At 46.1% G+C, this 15160-nt stretch overlaps 6 non-coding genes across 6 annotated transcripts; all 6 read left to right on the top strand.

Annotated features, from left to right (window-relative positions):
* The first annotated feature begins 1126 nt into the window (after window positions 1–1126).
* Window positions 1127–1198, top strand: trnap-ugg (transfer RNA proline (anticodon UGG)). The gene has a single exon. It is a non-coding gene; the product is annotated as a tRNA-Pro (tRNA).
* Window positions 1199–2635: 1437 nt separating this feature from the next.
* Window positions 2636–2707, top strand: trnap-ugg (transfer RNA proline (anticodon UGG)). Its single transcript has one exon. It is a non-coding gene; the product is annotated as a tRNA-Pro (tRNA).
* Window positions 2708–4144: 1437 nt separating this feature from the next.
* trnap-ugg (transfer RNA proline (anticodon UGG)) lies at window positions 4145–4216 on the top strand. Its single transcript has one exon. It is a non-coding gene; the product is annotated as a tRNA-Pro (tRNA).
* A 1436-nt stretch (window positions 4217–5652) lies between these two features.
* Window positions 5653–5724, top strand: trnap-ugg (transfer RNA proline (anticodon UGG)). Its single transcript has one exon. It is a non-coding gene; the product is annotated as a tRNA-Pro (tRNA).
* Window positions 5725–7160: 1436 nt separating this feature from the next.
* trnap-ugg (transfer RNA proline (anticodon UGG)) lies at window positions 7161–7232 on the top strand. Its single transcript has one exon. It is a non-coding gene; the product is annotated as a tRNA-Pro (tRNA).
* Window positions 7233–8667: 1435 nt separating this feature from the next.
* trnap-ugg (transfer RNA proline (anticodon UGG)) lies at window positions 8668–8739 on the top strand. Its single transcript has one exon. It is a non-coding gene; the product is annotated as a tRNA-Pro (tRNA).
* The last annotated feature ends 6421 nt before the right edge of the window (window positions 8740–15160 follow it).

Genomic DNA, 15160 nt, shown 5'->3' with positions numbered 1-15160 from the left:
CGGAAGCTACAGACATTTATTTGAGAAAACTGATTTTTGGGATGTCTCATGTTTTGACAAACATCGCTCTCGCTCTGCCGCCTTTCACCGAAAATGCAGAGGTGTGATATCAGCGGTTATGTAAGATTGAGAAGCATCCAGTGCAAAAAAAAAGGTGAAATCTCTAGTTTCAAACTGACTGATTCCAATGGGGATTTTATCATTTATTCACGTACCGGTGTACTTTGGGTGCGAGAGGTCCCGGGTTCAAATCCCAAACGAGCCCTTTTGTAGAGCCTTTAACAGTCTGAGACAGGCGGATCTTGGGCAACTGGTTGGAGGGGCAACTGCCATCCCTGGAGTGCAGGACGAGGTGGCTGAGTGATTAAGGCAATGGACTGCTAATCATTTGTGCTTTGCACAAGTGGCTTCAACATTGCACAACTTTTCTTCATTTCTTCCTTGATTAAAAATCTGTAATTTTAACCGGTACTGGTTACCTTCAGACGAGTCCTGTGACACTTGTGGGGGTCGTAGAGCAAAACTGAGAACGGCATTGTGTTTGTTAGAGTCTCCCCTTTCCATAGAATGGTCAAACAATTTTGTTGGTCAAACCGTTCGGAAGCTACAGACATTTATATGAGAAAACTGATATTCGGGATGTCTCATGTTTTGACAAACATCGCACTCGCTCTGCCGCCTTTCACCGAAAATGCAGAGGTGTGACATCAGCGGTTATGGAAGTTTGAGAAGCATCCAGTGCAAAAAAAAGGTGAAATCTCTAGTTTCAAACTGACAGATTCCAATGGGCATTTTATCATTTATTCACATACCGGTGCGTCAATCGGCTCAAATTCAATGAGCTCCAATTCGTTTTGATGTCTTCTTTTTCATCTTCAAAATCTTCATTTAGCTCTTCTTCATTTGTTTCTTGCTGTTACAGAAAATGAAAATTTAATCTGAAAGACTCGGCAGATGAATTACAGAGGATTTGAACTGAAACCTGGTCAACTGCTTGGAAGACAGCTATGCTCACAAGTATACCAACAAAACTCACGTGATTCACTGTGGCCTGGAACCATCGACAAGTCAATCCATATCCTCACCGACATTGCTGGCGACAGCAAAAAAATGTCTTCGATAAAATGGCTCGTTGGTCTAGGGGTATGATTCTCGCTTTGGGTGCGAGAGGTCCCCGGTTCAAATCCCGGACGAGCCCTTTAACAGTCTGAGGGGGGCGGATCTTTGGCTACTGGTTGGAGGGGCAACTGCCGTCCCTGGGGTGCAGGACGAGGTGGCTGAGGGATCAAGGCAATGGACTGCTAATCATTTGTGCTCTGCACTAGTGGCTTCAACATTTATTAATTTCTTCCTTGATTAAAAATCTGTCATTTTAACCGGTACTGGTTACCTTCAGACAAGTCCTGTGACACTTGCGGGGGTCGTAGAGCAAAACTGAGAACGGCATTGTGTTTGTTAGAGTCTCCCCTTTCCATAGAATGGTCAAACAATTTTGTTGGTCAAACCGTTCGGAAGCTACAGACATTTATTTGAGAAAACTGATTTTTGGGATGTCTCATGTTTTGACAAACATCGCTCTCGCTCTGCCGCCTTTCACCGAAAATGCAGAGGTGTGACATCAGCGGTTATGTAAGATTGAGAAGCATCCAGTGCAAAAAAAAAGGTGAAATCTCTAGTTTCAAACTGACAGATTCCAATGGGGATTTTATCATTTATTCACGTACCGGTGTACTTTGGGTGCGAGAGGTCCCGGGTTCAAATCCCAAACGAGCCCTTTTGTAGAGCCTTTAACAGTCTGAGACAGGCGGATCTTGGGCAACTGGTTGGAGGGGCAACTGCCATCCCTGGAGTGCAGGACGAGGTGGCTGAGTGATTAAGGCAATGGACTGCTAATCATTTGTGCTTTGCACAAGTGGCTTCAACATTGCACAACTTTTCTTTATTTCTTCCTTGATTAAAAATCTGTAATTTTAACCGGTACTGGTTACCTTCAGACGAGTCCTGTGACACTTGTGGGGGTCGTAGAGCAAAACTGAGAACGGCATTGTGTTTGTTAGAGTCTCCCCTTGCCATAGAATGGTCAAACAATTTTGTTGGTCAAACCGTTCGGAAGCTACAGACATTTATATGAGAAAACTGATATTCGGGATGTCTCATGTTTTGACAAACATCGCACTCGCTCTGCCGCCTTTCACCGAAAATGCAGAGGTGTGACATCAGCGGTTATGGAAGTTTGAGAAGCATCCAGTGCAAAAAAAAGGTGAAATCTCTAGTTTCAAACTGACAGATTCCAATGGGCATTTTATCATTTATTCACATACCGGTGCGTCAATCGGCTCAAATTCAATGAGCTCCAATTCGTTTTGATGTCTTCTTTTTCATCTTCAAAATCTTCATTTAGCTCTTCTTCATTTGTTTCTTGCTGTTACAGAAAATGAAAATTTAATCTGAAAGACTCGGCAGATGAATTACAGAGGATTTGAACTGAAACCTGGTCAACTGCTTGGAAGACAGCTATGCTCACAAGTATACCAACAAAACTCACGTGATTCACTGTGGCCTGGAACCATCGACAAGTCAATCCATATCCTCACCGACATTGCTGGCGACAGCAAAAAAATGTCTTCGATAAAATGGCTCGTTGGTCTAGGGGTATGATTCTCGCTTTGGGTGCGAGAGGTCCCCGGTTCAAATCCCGGACGAGCCCTTTAACAGTCTGAGGGGGGCGGATCTTTGGCTACTGGTTGGAGGGGCAACTGCCGTCCCTGGGGTGCAGGACGAGGTGGCTGAGGGATCAAGGCAATGGACTGCTAATCATTTGTGCTCTGCACTAGTGGCTTCAACATTTATTAATTTCTTCCTTGATTAAAAATCTGTAATTTTAACCGGTACTGGTTACCTTCAGACAAGTCCTGTGACACTTGCGGGGGTCGTAGAGCAAAACTGAGAACGGCATTGTGTTTGTTAGAGTCTCCCCTTTCCATAGAATGGTCAAACAATTTTGTTGGTCAAACCGTTCGGAAGCTACAGACATTTATTTGAGAAAACTGATTTTTGGGATGTCTCATGTTTTGACAAACATCGCTCTCGCTCTGCCGCCTTTCACCGAAAATGCAGAGGTGTGACATCAGCGGTTATGTAAGATTGAGAAGCATCCAGTGCAAAAAAAAAGGTGAAATCTCTAGTTTCAAACTGACAGATTCCAATGGGGATTTTATCATTTATTCACGTACCGGTGTACTTTGGGTGCGAGAGGTCCCGGGTTCAAATCCCAAACGAGCCCTTTTGTAGAGCCTTTAACAGTCTGAGACAGGCGGATCTTGGGCAACTGGTTGGAGGGGCAACTGCCATCCCTGGAGTGCAGGACGAGGTGGCTGAGTGATTAAGGCAATGGACTGCTAATCATTTGTGCTTTGCACAAGTGGCTTCAACATTGCACAACTTTTCTTCATTTCTTCCTTGATTAAAAATCTGTAATTTTAACCGGTACTGGTTACCTTCAGACGAGTCCTGTGACACTTGTGGGGGTCGTAGAGCAAAACTGAGAACGGCATTGTGTTTGTTAGAGTCTCCCCTTGCCATAGAATGGTCAAACAATTTTGTTGGTCAAACCGTTCGGAAGCTACAGACATTTATATGAGAAAACTGATATTCGGGATGTCTCATGTTTTGACAAACATCGCACTCGCTCTGCCGCCTTTCACCGAAAATGCAGAGGTGTGACATCAGCGGTTATGGAAGTTTGAGAAGCATCCAGTGCAAAAAAAAGGTGAAATCTCTAGTTTCAAACTGACAGATTCCAATGGGCATTTTATCATTTATTCACATACCGGTGCGTCAATCGGCTCAAATTCAATGAGCTCCAATTCGTTTTGATGTCTTCTTTTTCATCTTCAAAATCTTCATTTAGCTCTTCTTCATTTGTTTCTTGCTGTTACAGAAAATGAAAATTGAATCTGAAAGACTCGGCAGATGAATTACAGAGGATTTGAACTGAAACCTGGTCAACTGCTTGGAAGACAGCTATGCTCACAAGTATACCAACAAAACTCACGTGATTCACTGTGGCCTGGAACCATCGACAAGTCAATCCATATCCTCACCGACATTGCTGGCGACAGCAAAAAAATGTCTTCGATAAAATGGCTCGTTGGTCTAGGGGTATGATTCTCGCTTTGGGTGCGAGAGGTCCCCGGTTCAAATCCCGGACGAGCCCTTTAACAGTCTGAGGGAGGCGGATCTTTGGCTACTGGTTGGAGGGGCAACTGCCGTCCCTGGAGTGCAGGATGAGGTGGCTGAGGGATCAAGTCAATGGACTGCTAATCATTTGTGCTCTGCACTAGTGGCTTCAACATTTATTAATTTCTTCCTTGATTAAAAATCTGTAATTTTAACCGGTACTGGTTACCTTCAGACAAGTCCTGTGACACTTGTGGGGGTCGTAGAGCAAAACTGAGAACGGCATTGTGTTTGTTAGAGTCTCCCCTTTCCATAAAATTGTCAAACAATTTTGTTGGTCAAACCGTTCGGAAGCTACAGACATTTATTTGAGAAAACTGATATTCGGGATGTCTCATGTTTTGACAAACATCGCACTCGCTCTGCCGCCTTTCACCGAAAATGCAGAGGTGTGACATCAGCGGTTATGGAAGTTTGAGAAGCATCCAGTGCAAAAAAAAGGTGAAATCTCTAGTTTCAAACTGACAGATTCCAATGGGGATTTTATCATTTATTCACGTACCGGTGTACTTTGGGTGCGAGAGGTCCCGGGTTCAAATGCCAAACGAGCCCTTTTGTAGAGCCTTTAACAGTCTGAGACAGGCGGATCTTGGGCAACTGGTTGGAGGGGCAACTGCCATCCCTGGAGTGCAGGACGAGGTGGCTGAGTGATTAAGGCAATGGACTGCTAATCATTTGTGCTTTGCACAAGTGGCTTCAACATTGCACAACTTTTCTTTATTTCTTCCTTGATTAAAAATCTGTAATTTTAACCGGTACTGGTTACCTTCAGACGAGTCCTGTGACACTTGTGGGGGTCGTAGAGCAAAACTGAGAACGGCATTGTGTTTGTTAGAGTCTCCCCTTGCCATAGAATGGTCAAACAATTTTGTTGGTCAAACCGTTCGGAAGCTACAGACATTTATATGAGAAAACTGATATTCGGGATGTCTCATGTTTTGACAAACATCGCACTCGCTCTGCCGCCTTTCACCGAAAATGCAGAGGTGTGACATCAGCGGTTATGGAAGTTTGAGAAGCATCCAGTGCAAAAAAAAGGTGAAATCTCTAGTTTCAAACTGACAGATTCCAATGGGCATTTTATCATTTATTCACATACCGGTGCGTCAATCGGCTCAAATTCAATGAGCTCCAATTCGTTTTGATGTCTTCTTTTTCATCTTCAAAATCTTCATTTAGCTCTTCTTCATTTGTTTCTTGCTGTTACAGAAAATGAAAATTTAATCTGAAAGACTCGGCAGATGAATTACAGAGGATTTGAACTGAAACCTGGTCAACTGCTTGGAAGACAGCTATGCTCACAAGTATACCAACAAAACTCACGTGATTCACTGTGGCCTGGAACCATCGACAAGTCAATCCATATCCTCACCGACATTGCTGGCGACAGCAAAAAAATGTCTTCGATAAAATGGCTCGTTGGTCTAGGGGTATGATTCTCGCTTTGGGTGCGAGAGGTCCCCGGTTCAAATCCCGGACGAGCCCTTTAACAGTCTGAGGGAGGCGGATCTTTGGCTACTGGTTGGAGGGGCAACTGCCGTCCCTGGAGTGCAGGACGAGGTGGCTGAGGGATCAAGGCAATGGACTGCTAATCATTTGTGCTCTGCACTAGTGGCTTCAACATTTATTAATTTCTTCCTTGATTAAAAATCTGTAATTTTAACCGGTACTGGTTACCTTCAGACAAGTCCTGTGACACTTGCGGGGGTCGTAGAGCAAAACTGAGAACGGCATTGTGTTTGTTAGAGTCTCCCCTTTCCATAGAATGGTCAAACAATTTTGTTGGTCAAACCGTTCGGAAGCTACAGACATTTATTTGAGAAAACTGATTTTTGGGATGTCTCATGTTTTGACAAACATCGCTCTCGCTCTGCCGCCTTTCACCGAAAATGCAGAGGTGTGACATCAGCGGTTATGTAAGATTGAGAAGCATCCAGTGCAAAAAAAAAGGTGAAATCTCTAGTTTCAAACTGACAGATTCCAATGGGGATTTTATCATTTATTCACGTACCGGTGTACTTTGGGTGCGAGAGGTCCCCGGTTCAAATCCCAAACGAGCCCTTTTGTAGAGCCTTTAACAGTCTGAGACAGGCGGATCTTGGGCAACTGGTTGGAGGGGCAACTGCCATCCCTGGAGTGCAGGACGAGGTGGCTGAGTGATTAAGGCAATGGACTGCTAATCATTTGTGCTTTGCACAAGTGGCTTCAACATTGCACAACTTTTCTTCATTTCTTCCTTGATTAAAAATCTGTAATTTTAACCGGTACTGGTTACCTTCAGACGAGTCCTGTGACACTTGTGGGGGTCGTAGAGCAAAACTGAGAACGGCATTGTGTTTGTTAGAGTCTCCCCTTTCCATAGAATGGTCAAACAATTTTGTTGGTCAAACCGTTCGGAAGCTACAGACATTTATATGAGAAAACTGATATTCGGGATGTCTCATGTTTTGACAAACATCGCACTCGCTCTGCCGCCTTTCACCGAAAATGCAGAGGTGTGACATCAGCGGTTATGGAAGTTTGAGAAGCATCCAGTGCAAAAAAAAGGTGAAATCTCTAGTTTCAAACTGACAGATTCCAATGGGGATTTTATCATTTATTCACATACCGGTGCGTCAATCGGCTCAAATTCAATGAGCTCCAATTCGTTTTGATGTCTTCTTTTCATCTTCAAAATCTTCATTTAGCTCTTCTTCATTTGTTTCTTGCTGTTACAGAAAATGAAAATTGAATCTGAAAGACTCGGCAGATGAATTACAGAGGATTTGAACTGAAACCTGGTCAACTGCTTGGAAGAGAGCTATGCTCACAAGTATACCAACAAAACTCACGTGATTCACTGTGGCCTGGAACCATCGACAAGTCAATCCATATCCTCACCGACATTGCTGGCGACAGCAAAAAAATGTCTTCAATGAAATGGATCGTTGGTCTAGGGGTATGATTCTCGCTTTGGGTGCGAGAGGTCCCGGGTTCAAATCCTGGACGAGCCCTTTAACAGTCTGAGGCAGGTGGATCTTTGACTACTGGTTGGAGGGGCAACTGCCGTCCCTGGAGTGCAGGACGAGGTGGCTGAGGGATCAAGGCAATGGACTGCTAATCATTTGTGCTCTGCACTAGTGGCTTCAACATTTATTAATTTCTTCCTTGATTAAAAATCTGTAATTTTAACCGGTACTGGTTACCTTCAGACGAGTCCTGTGACACTTGTGGGGGTCGTAGAGCAAAACTGAGAACGGCATTGTGTTTGTTAGAGTCTCCCCTTTCCATAAAATTGTCAAACAATTTTGTTGGTCAAACCGTTCGGAAGCTACAGACATTTATTTGAGAAAACTGATATTCGGGATGTCTCATGTTTTGACAAACATCGCACTCGCTCTGCCGCCTTTCACCGAAAATGCAGAGGTGTGACATCAGCGGTTATGGAAGTTTGAGAAGCATCCAGTGCAAAAAAAAGGTGAAATCTCTAGTTTCAAACTGACAGATTCCAATGGGGATTTTATCATTTATTCACGTACCGGTGTACTTTGGGTGCGAGAGGTCCCGGGTTCAAATCCCAAACGAGCCCTTTTGTAGAGCCTTTAACAGTCTGAGACAGGCGGATCTTGGGCAACTGGTTGGAGGGGCAACTGCCATCCCTGGAGTGCAGGACGAGGTGGCTGAGTGATTAAGGCAATGGACTGCTAATCATTTGTGCTTTGCACAAGTGGCTTCAACATTGCACAACTTTTCTTTATTTCTTCCTTGATTAAAAATCTGTAATTTTAACCGGTACTGGTTACCTTCAGACGAGTCCTGTGACACTTGTGGGGGTCGTAGAGCAAAACTGAGAACGGCATTGTGTTTGTTAGAGTCTCCCCTTTCCATAGAATGGTCAAACAATTTTGTTGGTCAAACCGTTCGGAAGCTACAGACATTTATATGAGAAAACTGATATTCGGGATGTCTCATGTTTTGACAAACATCGCACTCGCTCTGCCGCCTTTCACCGAAAATGCAGAGGTGTGACATCAGCGGTTATGGAAGTTTGAGAAGCATCCAGTGCAAAAAAAAGGTGAAATCTCTAGTTTCAAACTGACAGATTCCAATGGGGATTTTATCATTTATTCACATACCGGTGCGTCAATCGGCTCAAATTCAATGAGCTCCAATTCGTTTTGATGTCTTCTTTTCCTCTTCAAAATCTTCATTTAGCTCTTCTTCATTTGTTTCTTGCTGTTACAGAAAATGAAAATTGAATCTGAAAGACTCGGCAGATGAATTACAGAGGATTTGAACTGAAACCTGGTCAACTGCTTGGAAGAGAGCTATGCTCACAAGTATACCAACAAAACTCACGTGATTCACTGTGGCCTGGAACCATCGACAAGTCAATCCATATCCTCACCGACATTGCTGGCGACAGCAAAAAAATGTCTTCAATGAAATGGATCGTTGGTCTAGGGGTATGATTCTCGCTTTGGGTGCGAGAGGTCCCGGGTTCAAATCCTGGACGAGCCCTTTAACAGTCTGAGGCAGGTGGATCTTTGGCTACTGGTTGGAGGGGCAACTGCCGTCCCTGGAGTGCAGGACGAGGTGGCTGAGGGATCAAGGCAATGGACTGCTAATCATTTGTGCTCTGCACTAGTGGCTTCAACATTTATTAATTTCTTCCTTGATTAAAAATCTGTAATTTTAACCGGTACTGGTTACCTTCAGACGAGTCCTGTGACACTTGTGGGGGTCGTAGAGCAAAACTGAGAACGGCATTGTGTTTGTTAGAGTCTCCCCTTTCCATAAAATTGTCAAACAATTTTGTTGGTCAAACCGTTCGGAAGCTACAGACATTTATTTGAGAAAACTGATATTCGGGATGTCTCATGTTTTGACAAACATCGCACTCGCTCTGCCGCCTTTCACCGAAAATGCAGAGGTGTGACATCAGCGGTTATGGAAGTTTGAGAAGCATCCAGTGCAAAAAAAAGGTGAAATCTCTAGTTTCAAACTGACAGATTCCAATGGGGATTTTATCATTTATTCACGTACCGGTGTACTTTGGGTGCGAGAGGTCCCGGGTTCAAATGCCAAACGAGCCCTTTTGTAGAGCCTTTAACAGTCTGAGACAGGCGGATCTTGGGCAACTGGTTGGAGGGGCAACTGCCATCCCTGGAGTGCAGGACGAGGTGGCTGAGTGATTAAGGCAATGGACTGCTAATCATTTGTGCTTTGCACAAGTGGCTTCAACATTGCACAACTTTTCTTTATTTCTTCCTTGATTAAAAATCTGTAATTTTAACCGGTACTGGTTACCTTCAGACGAGTCCTGTGACACTTGTGGGGGTCGTAGAGCAAAACTGAGAACGGCATTGTGTTTGTTAGAGTCTCCCCTTTCCATGAAATGGTCAAACAATTTTGTTGGTCAAACCGTTCGGAAGCTACAGACATTTATATGAGAAAACTGATATTCGGGATGTCTCATGTTTTGACAAACATCGCTCTCGCTCTGCCGCCTTTCACCGAAGATGCAGAGGTGTGATATCAGCGGTTATTAAAGAGTAACACGTGGCGTCCAGCCAATCTGAGAATAGCCCATCCAACTAACCACCTACCTCATCCCCATATTTGTTTTTTGTTTTTTTCTGCTCTTCTGCACACCAGTATTTCTACTTGTACATCCTAATCTGCAAATCTATCACTCCAGTGTTAATTGCTAAATTGTAATTACTTCGCCATTATGGCCTATTTATTGCCTTACCTCCTTACTTAATTTGCACACACTGTATACAGATTTTCTATTGTGTTATTGACTATACGTTTGTTTATCTCATGTGTAACTCTGTGTTGTTGTTTTTGTCGCACTGCTTTGCTTTATCTTGGCTATGTCACAGTTGTAAATGAGAACTTGTTCTCAACTGGTCTACCTGGTTAATTAAACAAAGGTGAAATCAAACGTATTTAAAAAAAATTGTATATCAAGATTTTCTGTTATTGTTTAGTTAATGGAACTCACTCTGGTATTTAGTGTCATGGCAGGAATCTGTGAGTGGGAGGTATGGGAGGAGTCGACAGTAGGGAGTAATCCTTACCCTATAGTATGCACAGTAGGCCGGAGGGAGGAGGAGGTGTCAGTGGATGGAGTAGCCAGATGGATGTTCGGAAGGGCAAAGTGGGACCAGCTACAGGAGCTGAGTGAGCAGGTGATGGATCGGGTGGATATGAGAGGGGATGTGGATAGTATGAATAACTAGGTGAGAACATCTTTAGTGGGGGCAGCTACTGAGGCTATAGCTAAGACTTCAGGCATTGGGAGGAGGAAAGCAGTCCCATGGTGGACGGAGGAGTGTGGGGCAATGGTGAGGAGTAGGAACAGGGCATTTAGAGTACTGAAAAGGGCGCATAACTTCCAAAATCTGATTTAGTATAAGCAGGCCCAGGCCCTGGTGAGAACTATCCATTACACAAAAAGGTCATGTTGGCGACGGTTCTGTGACAACATTGGAAGGGTGACACCAGTGGGAAAAGTGTGGGGCATGATTAAGAGGATGAAAGGGGTCAGAAAGGAGTGGTATTATCTATTGTTGACAAGTGGGGGGATATGGCAGTAACAGATGAGGAAAAGGCAGAGTTGATGACCAAAGCCTTTGTCCAAGTGCATAGCACGGCAAATTTGTCAGAGGGGAAGTGGAGGAGAGAGAATGAGAGGGGAGCACCGTAGAATGCTGGATCGGAGGGAAGATGTACAGTACTAGTCTAAAGTTTGGACACACCTACTCATATAGCCACCCTTTGCCTCGATGACAGCTTTGCACACTCTTGGCAGTTTCTCAACCAGTTTCACCTGGAATGCTTTTTCAACAGTCTTGAAGGAGTTCCCACATATGCAGAGCACTTGTTGGTTGTTTTTCCTTCACTCTGCAGTCCAACTCATCCCAAACCATCTCAATTGTGTTAAGGTCGGGTGATTTTGGAGGCCAGGTCATCTGATACAGCACTCCATCACTCTCCTTCTTGGTCAAATAGTCCTTACACAGCCTGGAGATGTGTTGGGTCATTGTCCTGTTGAAAAACAAATGATAGTCCCACTAAGCGCAAACCAGATGGGATGGCGTATCGCTGCAGAATGCTGTGGTAGCCATGCTCGTTAAGTGTGCCTAGAATTCAAAATAAATCACAGACGGTGTCACCAGCAAAGCACCCCCACACCATCACATCTCCTCCTCCATGCTTCATGGTGGGAACCACACATGTGGAGATCATCTGTTCACCTACTCTGCATCTCACAAAGACACAACGGTTGAAACCACAAATCTCAAGTTTGGACTCATCACACCAAAGAACAGATTTCCACCGGTCTAATGTCCATTGCTCGTGTTTCTTGGCCCAAGCAAGTCTCTTCTTCTTTTTGGTGTCCTTTAGTAGTGGTTTCTTTGTAGCAATTCTACCATGAAGGCCTGATTCACGCAGTCTCCTCTGAACAGTTGATGTTGACATGTGTCTGTTACATTATTTTGGCTGCAATTTCTGAGGCTGGTAACTCTAATTAACTCATCCTCTGCAGCAGAGGTAACTCTGGGTCTTCCTTTCCTGTGGCGGTCCTCATGAGAGCCAGTTTCATCATAGCGCTTGATGGTTTTTGTTACTGCACTTGATGAAATGTTCAAAGTATTTGACATTTTCCAGATTGACTGACCTTCATGTCTTAAAGTAATGATTGACTTGTCAAGGCTCAGGCTAAGACCCAGATGCAGACACAGGAGGCGGATAGTACGAGTCTCAGAGTTTATTATAGTACACGGGGCAGGCCGAAGGTAAGTCAAGGCAGGCAAAGAGTCGTAATCCAAATCAGAGTCAGGTAGGTACAGGACGGCAGGCAGGCTCAGGGTCAGGACAGGCAGAAAGAAAGAAACAGGAGACAAAGGGCTGTGAGACAGAGGTTTAATCCAAGACACATGAAAAGTGGGATGTGCGGGGCAACAGAACATGGGCAGCAGAGGGGCTAAGGATTTTAGAGATGGGGAAAGTGTCGATGAAATGGGAAGAAAATTTACGGGACTCCACCCAGAGGTGCAGGTCCCCGAGTGTAAAGTCATACCCTCTGCACGAGCTGATAGCAGGGAGCTATCCGCCTGTCGCCGATACCTGGATGTGGTCTTCAGAAGAGCGGCCCGTGCGGCAGATGAACATCTGGGCAGAGGGTATGCTGACTTCTTCCTCTTGCTCAGGGAAGAGCGGGGGCTGATATCCCAATGAAAACTCAAAGGGCGAGAGACTGGTAGCCGAGCAGGGAGGGGTGTTACGGGCATATTCCACCCACACGAGTTGCTGGCTCCAGGTGGTGGGGTTGGCGGAGACGAGGAAACGAAGAGCCGTCTCCAGGTCCTGACTGTCTCGCTCCAACTTGCCGTTAGAACGGGGGTGAAAATCAGAGGACAGGCTGGCCGAAGACAATAAGGGTGCAGAATGACTTCCAGAACCGGGATGAGAACTGAGGTCCACAAACGGAGACCACGTCAACCGGAAGTCCATGGATCCGGAAGACGTGCTGCACCATGAGCTGAGACGCCACCTTGGCTGAGGGTAATTTTGGAAAGGGAATAAAATGGGCGGCTTTAGAAAACCTATCCCCCACCGTCAGGATCATGGTGCTGCCATCTGATGAAGCAAGACTAGTAACAAAGTCCAGGGATATCTGTAACCAGGGGCGATGAGGAACAGTGGTTGAAGAAGGCAAGCCGGAGCTTGACGCGAAGTCTTATTTTATGCACAAACAGTGCAGGCGGCGATTAATGCGCAGACATCAGGAACCATGGAAGGCCACCAAAAGCGTTGTCGGATGAAAGCCATGGTATGACGGGAGCCTGGATGGCAGGTTAGTCTCGAGGAATGTGCCCAATCCAGGACCGGGGAACGGGCAGAGTCCTGGACAAACATCCGGTTAGCTGGATCCCCCCTGGGAACGCTGCGCCTTAGGCACCGGGCTTTCTATAACCCAGACGAATGCAGCCGCTAGACAGGAGGTAGGGAGGATGGTTTCGGGGTCAGACGGAGTAACAGCGTGAGAGTACGTCAGGCTTCACATTCTTAGACCCCGAAGGGTAGGAGAGAGTGAAATTGAAACGGGTGAAAAACAGGGCCGAATGAGCATTCCTAGAATTGAGGCACTTGGCAGTACAGAGATATTACAGGTTCTTATGGTCAGTTCAAACTAAGATTGGGTGTTCCGCCCCCTCCAACCAGTGCCTCCACCCCTCCAACGCCAGGAGTTCTCGATTTCCCACATCTTAGTTCCTCTCAGCAGGGGTAAGACGATGGGAGAGAAAAGCGCAGGGGTGCAACTTTTGGTCCTGGTCAGAGCGCTGAGACAGGTTGGCCCCCACTCCGACATCTGAGGCGTCGACCTCCACCACAAACTGGTCCGGATGGATTAAGATGGGGGCTGTAGTGAATCGATGTTTGAGGTCCGAGAATGCCCGGTCAGCTGCTGGAGAACACGTGAATAGAACCTTGGGAGAGGTGAGTGCTGAAAGGGGGGAAGCCAGGGTGCTGTAACCCCGGGTGAAGCGGCGGTAGAAGTTAGCAAATCCCAGGAAATGTTGTAGCTGCACTCTGGATGTGGGTTGAGGCCAATCCACCACCGCTCTCACCTTGTCTGGATCCATCTGCATCCCTGCAGTGAGAGAGTCTTGGTTTCTGGACCGACAGGGAGTAAAGCCACTCCCAAGGTGGATCGACTTTTTGCTAAAGACCTCCCGGAGGTCCAGGTACTCTGCGGGAATGGCGGAGAGATCCGAGGCTTCTCCCAAGCCTGCAGGAAGATGTCCCGGGTCATGCTGTGCCGACTTAAGACACTGGACATGGCGGAATGGGCTCCAACCCACGATAGAACCAGTAGCTCAGTTGATCAGGGGATTGTGCTTCTGGAGCCATGAATAACCCAAAATCACAGGTACATTAGGAGATTCTATGATCAGGAACTGCATACACTCACTATAATTTCCTGATACTCGCAGGTTGATGGGAACCGTATTGCAGGTGACTCTGCCAATAGAGCGCCCATCCAGCGCTCTGACGTCCATGGGAATGGAGAGGGGTTGAGTGGAGATTCCCAGCTCCAACACCAAGGTAGCGTCGTTAAAGCTCTCGTTGGCCCCAGAGTCAATGAGCACCCAGAAAGAAATATAATGTCCTGTAGTCCCACAATACAGACAGCTCCTGGTGCTCAACCTGCGTAAATGTTCATCCAGAGATAATCTAGCCCTTCCCAGTAGCTTGGGCTCTGGAGGAGGCGAGTCGACTGCCCTCTGTGATTCCCGTGGGCACTCGGGTGACCTCAGATTCTCTTGGTAAGGTGGACGTTGGGAACTTCCGGGATTCCTCTGAGGCAAGGTGGGAGCAGTGGACAAGCGAGTGTGACTTGGAACAGACCTCCTGTCCCTTCTATGTTCCCGTAGCCACCCATCGATCCTTAAGGTCAAGGCGATGAGGGAGTCGAAGTCCATGGGAAGCTCCCGGGCTGCGAGCTCGTCTTTAACCTCCTCTGATAATCAGTGAAGGAACATGTCGAAAAGGGATTATGGATTCCAGGCACTCTCAGCTGCCAACGTGCGAAAATCCACTGCATAGCCTGCCACACTACGGGAGTCTTGATGTAGTTGGAGCAGCTTACGAGCAGGCTGGGTTAACTTCCCCTGAGAAAGATGAGGTGTGCTATGTTATGTTGACCCATCTCAGTGATGAAGCACTGGATAAGGTATTGGTGTTGTACAACTGGGTGTGGGAGGAGGGGAAACTACCAGGCTGCTGGAAGGAGGAAGTAGTGATACCAATCTGGAAGCCAGGGGAGGACCGAACGAGGCCAACAAGCTATCGGCCAATAGCTTTAACATGTATGTAGGATTACGGAATGTATGAGAGGCTAACTTACTTCCTGGAGAGCAGGGGG

The sequence above is a fragment of the Salvelinus fontinalis genome, chromosome 33 (genome assembly GCF_029448725.1).
Source record: "Salvelinus fontinalis isolate EN_2023a chromosome 33, ASM2944872v1, whole genome shotgun sequence".
Lineage (NCBI taxonomy): Eukaryota > Metazoa > Chordata > Actinopteri > Salmoniformes > Salmonidae > Salvelinus > Salvelinus fontinalis.
Note: the sequence above shows the minus strand (reverse complement) of the source record. Positions and strands in the feature narration are given on the sequence as shown.